Raw genomic sequence first — 6,556 nt, 5'->3', positions numbered from 1 at the left:
AAAAAAAAAAAAAAAAAGGACTGGCATTGAGATTGAATTTACTTTATTGTAGGACAACGATTAAAGCAAATGCAGAGATTATGGTAACAATGCAGAATGCGAATGTAGTAATCTTGACAATATAGAAATGACATATCTAGCAGATTTGAGAAAAGAATTGGGAGAATAAGTAGGTACTAATGTTTACTGAATTCACTCAGCCTTTATAACAAAGGGGCAAAAATATCTCACTGAAAACTGATAAATCAAATAAAAATAATGAAGTTTATTTAGCAATACCAAGGTAAATGCTAAGAAAAATAGCAACTAAAATCGAAGAGTCAAGGGGAAGAAAGAAAAATATATTAATTTGCAAATGCTCACAGTGTGGAATTAATAGGCTCTGTCTAACAGATGTAGGATGAAAGATTTTATCCTAAGTTATAGTTATAACAGTAATCTTTAAATAAAAAATAAATACTTTCCAAAGTATTAGAATAAACACACACATTTAAAAAAATTACCCAACACCTTGTATAGTAGATATTAAAACACAGAAACCTAAGATAGGATGACAGAACTAAGCTAAACACATTAGTGATAGCCAGTGGTTTACCAAAAAAAAAAACAAAAAAAAAAATGTTTAACAGGATTCAGGAAAACAAAAGAAAAAAAACCTTAACTTACAACTTGTGCTGACTTCCATTGTGTACATTCTTCTATTGTGGCTAATTTCAAGGTACAAAACTGAACATGGAATTGGGAACTATTGGGCCAGTTCCAGCACACCACTGTTGATAGCAATTAATTTAAATCAACTAAGGAGAAGATTTTCATAATGGATTACAAAGCAAAACCAACTTAGTAACCAACAAAAGAACTTTTCAATAACAAAATGGTTGAAAACTTTGCAAGTAAAATGGTAGTCAAATGTATACTAAGCAAAGGTAAAAAAAATGGGGAGAGGGGTCGCTATCTTACATCAGATAACATGAACTTAAAACCTTATCAATGAGATGTCTTTAAAAGTGCTTTATAATGGTAAAACATGAAAATAATGAAAAATAACAATTATGAATATATATATATATATATGCACCAAATAACATCACTATCCATAAACAGAGAGTATAGGGAAGATGGCAGATTAGGTAAACGTTATGCCTGCTGCCTCCCAGGACCACATAAAAATTACAACTAAATTATAAAACAATTAACTTCAAAACTCATCTGAAGACAAGCTGAACAGAACACCTATAACTATAAAGAAGAGGCCACATTGAGACTCATGGGAGGAGTGAAGGTGTAAATCGGGCTGACCCCAAACCCACAGATAGTGGTTGAACACCAGGAGGGACACCTCAGTGGCAGAGGACCCCCCTGAAGAAGGACGGGTCCCAGCCTCACACCAGCCCCCACCCAGCTCAGGGGCCCTGTGCCAAGAAGAGGAGTCCCAACAACAGCTGGCAGTGAAAATCAGCAAGGACTCTGCCTGTCTGTCCTGGTAAGACAGAGGGCAGCTGGAAACTCAGATGTCCTCTTCAACAGCATGCATACAGACTGACTTGCTTGCAAACTCTCACCTGGGCTCTGGTGGAGGGGCGGCAACTCGAGAGGTGCTAGAGACATACAGGGAAAGACTGAGGTGTGTGACTTTGGAGTGAAGGCTGGAAGGATATCCACCATTGTCCCTGTGTGCAGTCTGCCTCACATGTAGCCTATAAGAGAGTACCATTTTTTTCTATGTTGAACCCTCTCCCAAAGGGCCAAATCTGAGACCACATTGGTCTGATAAAATCCACATGTGCACACCACCTTGGTGAGGCCCTGGATGAACACCCCACCCAACTAGTGCTGTATCACCAGGGACACTCTCGGCTCCTGGGCAGACAGCCCTGCCCCACAAGCTGTGGAAGCCTTTTACAGGAGCTGAAGAGTCATGGCGGTCTGGAGAATATTCTGTGGTAGACAGTCAGCCACAGCTTGTGCTTCAGCTTCTCTTGGGTGGTTCTTGGGGACCTCTAGGCCTGAGGTGAGCAGTGGCTGGCCGTAGTGTTCTCAGGGAATTTTGTGAAATGGTCAGAGACCCAGCATTGGCGCAAGAACTGAAGCTACATTAACTTTGTAAAAACCACCTGCCCATGCCTCTTGACTCCCTGGGACCCTGCCCTGCCCAGCTAGTGCGGCATCACTGGGGACAATCTCAATGCCAGGCCAACCAGCCCAGCCCACACACCTAAGGAGGCTCTTTCCATGGTTGAGCCTCATAGGCAGCTGGCAGATCACAACAGGCCTAGGGAGCCCTGGGCCTTTTGTTAAGTGGCCCTAGCCCATTACTGGTGGCAGTCAGTCGCAATTCACAACTGCCACTGCCACATGGCCTCCAGGTCCAGCACAGTCAGCAACCAACCACATATGGCCTCATAGCTCCTACTAGGTAGCCCTGGACCAATCATAGGCAAGGTTGAAATTTGTCTGCACAGGAGCCCTTCCCAAGAGACACCAGAAACAACTCACCCAAAGGCCAGCTTCAGACCACACCAGAGCACTTAGCCCCACAAGTGACACACCCAAAGGGTGTCTCAATAGGCACAATAGCCTGCCTTGGGGAATCCCCCTCTGAGGGTTCCGCTCCCACACAGCAGTTCACACACTGTGAGCATTGCCAGTCCTTGCGGCCAGTCTGGGAGTCAGTCACTCACAGATGTGCCAAAAGCAATCAAGGCTCAACTACAACAGGAGAATAGACACAAGGGACACTCCCAGAACACATACACAGGTAATCAGGGAGACTGAGCCACTGGACCACACAGGACACATTCTACCTAAAGCCACCTGGCAAAGACTGGGATATAAAGAGATCAATGTAATACATAACAGCAAACACAGAGAGGCAGCCAGAATAAAAAATAAAAAAAATAAAATGTCCCAGGGCTGGCCGAGTGGCTCAGTTGGTTAAGAGCACGAGCTCTGAGCAACAGGGTCGCCGGTTCAATTCCCACATGGGCCAGTGAGCTGTGCCCGAGCTGAGCTACCACTGAGCTGCCACTGAGATGGTGAGAGTATGTGCTCTTAACAACAAGGTTGCCGGTTCGACACCTATATGGGGTGGTGGACTACATGCCCCCCCCCACGGCAACTAGATTGAAAGCAGTGACTGGACTTAGAGCTGAGCTTGCACCCTCCACAACTAAGATTGAGGGACAACTTGACTTGGAGCTGATGGGTAACAACTTGACTTGGAGCTGATGGGTCCTGGAAAAACACAATGTTCCCCTCCCTAATTCCCCAATAAAAATCTTAAAAAAAAAATGTCCCAAATAAAAGAACAGGAGAAACCTCCAGAAAAAGAACTAAATGAAATGGAGACAACCAACCTACCAGAGACAGAGTTTAAAGTACTGGTTATGAGAATGTTTAAGGAACTTAGTGAGATAGCAAGCATAAAGAAGGACATAGAAACTATGAAGAAGAACCAGTCAAAAATAAAGAATACATTAATGGAAAGAAAGAATATGCTAAAAGGAATCACCAGCAGATTAGATGAAGCAGAGGATCGAATCAATGATTTAGAAGACAATGTAGTGGAACACACCGAATTGGAACAACAAAAAGAAAAAAAACGAAAAAAAAACAGTATAGATAGTTGAAGAGACCTGTGGAACAACATCAAGAGTAACTTCACCTGATAGGAGTATCAGAAGGAGAAGAGAGGGAGCAAGAGGTCAAGAACATATTTGAAAAAATAATGACTGAAAATTTCCCTAACCTGGTGAAGGAAATTCACATACGAGCTCAGGAAGGACAGACAGTCTCAAACAAGATGAACCCAAACAGGCCCATACTAAGACACATCATAGTTAAAATGGCAAAAGTTAAAGACAAAGAGAGAATCCTAAAAGCAGAAAGAGAAAGGCAACTAGTTACTCATAAGGGAGCCACTGTAAGACTATCACCTGATTTTTTTACAGAAACTTTGCAGGCCAGAAGGGAGTGGTAGGAATAATTCAGTGATAAAAGACAAGGTCCTACAACCAAGACTGCTATACTCAGCAAGGCTATCATTCAAAATTGAAGAAGACATAAAGACCTTCCCAGATAAGAAAAAGCTAAAGGAATTCACTACCACTAAGCCAGTATTACAAGAAGTGCTAAAAAGACTTCTTTAAGCAGAAGAGAGGAGAAAACAAAGTAATGAAGATCAAAAAACAATAATCACTTTAAATGTAAATGGATTAAATGCTCCAATAAAAATATATAGGGTAGCTGAGTGGATAAGAAAACAAGACTCATGCATATGCTATCTACAGGACACCCACCTCAGATCAAAAGATACACAGATTGAAAGTAAAGGGATGGAAAAAAGATATTTTACACAAATGGAAATGAGAAAAAAAGCTGGAGTGGCAATACTTATATCAGACAAAATAGACTTTAAAACAAAACTATAATAAGAGACAAAGAAGGATATTGTATAATAATAAAGGATCAATACAATAAGAGGACATCACTCTGGTAAAATATATGCACCCAACATAGGAGCACATAAATATATAAAGCAAATGTTGACTGACAGAAAGGCAAAGATAGACAGTAACACAATCACAGTAGGGAACTTTAACATTCTACTGACACCAATTAACAGATCTTCTAGACAGAAAATCAACACAAAAACAGCAGCCTTAAATGACACACTAGACCAGATGGATTTAATTGATATATTTAGAGCATTTCACCCCCAAGACAGCAGAATATACATTCTTTTTAAGGGCACAGGGAACATTTTCCAAGACAGACCACATGTTAGGCCACAAAACAAGTCTCAATAAATTTAAGAAGATTGAAATCATATCAAGCATCTTCTCTGACCACATGGTATGAAATAAGAAATCAATTACAAGAAAAACACTGAAAAATACAAACACATGGAGGCTAAGTAACATGCTACTAAATAATGAATGTGTCAACAATGAGATGAAGGAAGAAATCAAAAGATGCCTTGAGACAAACAAAAATGAAAACACAACAACCCCAAATCTATGGGACACAGTGAAAGCAGTCCTAAGAGGGAAATTTATAGCAGTGCAGACCTACATAAAGAAACAAGAAAAATCTCAAATAAACAGTCTAAGTATACACCTAGGGAAACTGGGAAAAGAATAGCAAAAAAAGCTCAAAGTGAGTACAAGAAAGGAAATAATAAAGACCAGAGCAGAAATAAACGAAATACAGACTAAAAAAAAAANTCCAGAAGCCGGTGACTGATCTGCCTCGCCCGGGAAGAGCGCAATGATGGTGCCAACTTGGGCCAGTGAAGCCACGTCCTCCACAACTAGACTGAAGAACAGAATGACAGCAACTTGTCTGTTCCCCTTCCCCAATTCTCCAATAAAAATCTTAAAATAACACACAAAAAACTCAGAACAAAAGAAAATCTTTTCTCACTTAAAACATAGACCTGGCCCCACATCCATATGAATCTCCCATAAATATCTGATGTAAGAAAAACTCATCTCAGTCAAAAATGAGGTCACCAAAAGGAACTGCAGAAGATCTATGCAAAGATTTCTAAAAACAAATGAGAAAAAAATTTTAAAGGAGAAAAATATGAAGAATATTTATCAGGGAAAAGTGTTGCTTAGGACAACTGGAAAATGATGACTATTTTACCATAAAATTTTTTAAATTAAAAGAGAATTTGATTGCAAAACTGAAAAGACACACAATGTCCCAGGAAAAAGTAACACAAAGACATACTGTAATAAAGCTACTGAACTTCAAAGACAAAGAATCCTTTGGGGAGCTATGCAAAAATATTAAGTCATTTACAAGGGAAAAAGTAAGGCTGATCTCAGATTTCCCCAGAGCAAATTCCCACACCAGGAAATAGTGCAACAATGCTTGTAAAATCCTCAAAAAGAGATTGCAACCAACAAATATTTTATTCACTCAAAATGTCATTAAAGGGCTGGCCGAGTGCCTCAATTGGTTAAGAGTTAGCTTAAGAGAGTGAGCTCTGAGCATCAGGGCTGCCGGTTCGATTCCCACATGGGCCAGTGACTCTGCGCCAGAGCTGAGCTGCCGCTGAGCTGCCAACAGGTGGCAGGATGGCTCAGCTGGTGAGAGCTAACAACAAGACTGCATGTTCTATAGTGGGTTATGCCTGCTCACAACTAAGACTGAACTCGGCACCTTGAGCTGAACTGCTGCTGATGGCTCAGTGAATAGAGCATGTTCTCTTAATAACAAGGCTGCTGGTTCGACTCCCGCATGGGCTGGTGGCTCTGCCCATCCACAACTAAGATTGTAACACAGCACCTTGAGCTTAGAGGCCACAAGCTGCCGATGGGCAGCCAGATGGCAACTGGCACTCTCCACAATGAAGATTGAAGAATAACAACTTGGCTGGTCCCCCTCCCCAATTCCCCAACACTGTTCCCCTCCCCCAATTCCCCAATTAAAAAAAAAATGTCATTGAAGTATAAAAGCAAGAAATGAACATTTTGAACATCTGATGAGCCCTTCCTGTAGAAAATACTAAAAGATGAACTTTAGTCAATTGCAAAAAAAAAAAAAA

The sequence above is a fragment of the Hipposideros armiger genome, unplaced genomic scaffold (genome assembly GCF_001890085.2).
Source record: "Hipposideros armiger isolate ML-2016 unplaced genomic scaffold, ASM189008v1 scaffold_14, whole genome shotgun sequence".
Lineage (NCBI taxonomy): Eukaryota > Metazoa > Chordata > Mammalia > Chiroptera > Hipposideridae > Hipposideros > Hipposideros armiger.
This window is presented reverse-complemented; position numbering follows the sequence as displayed.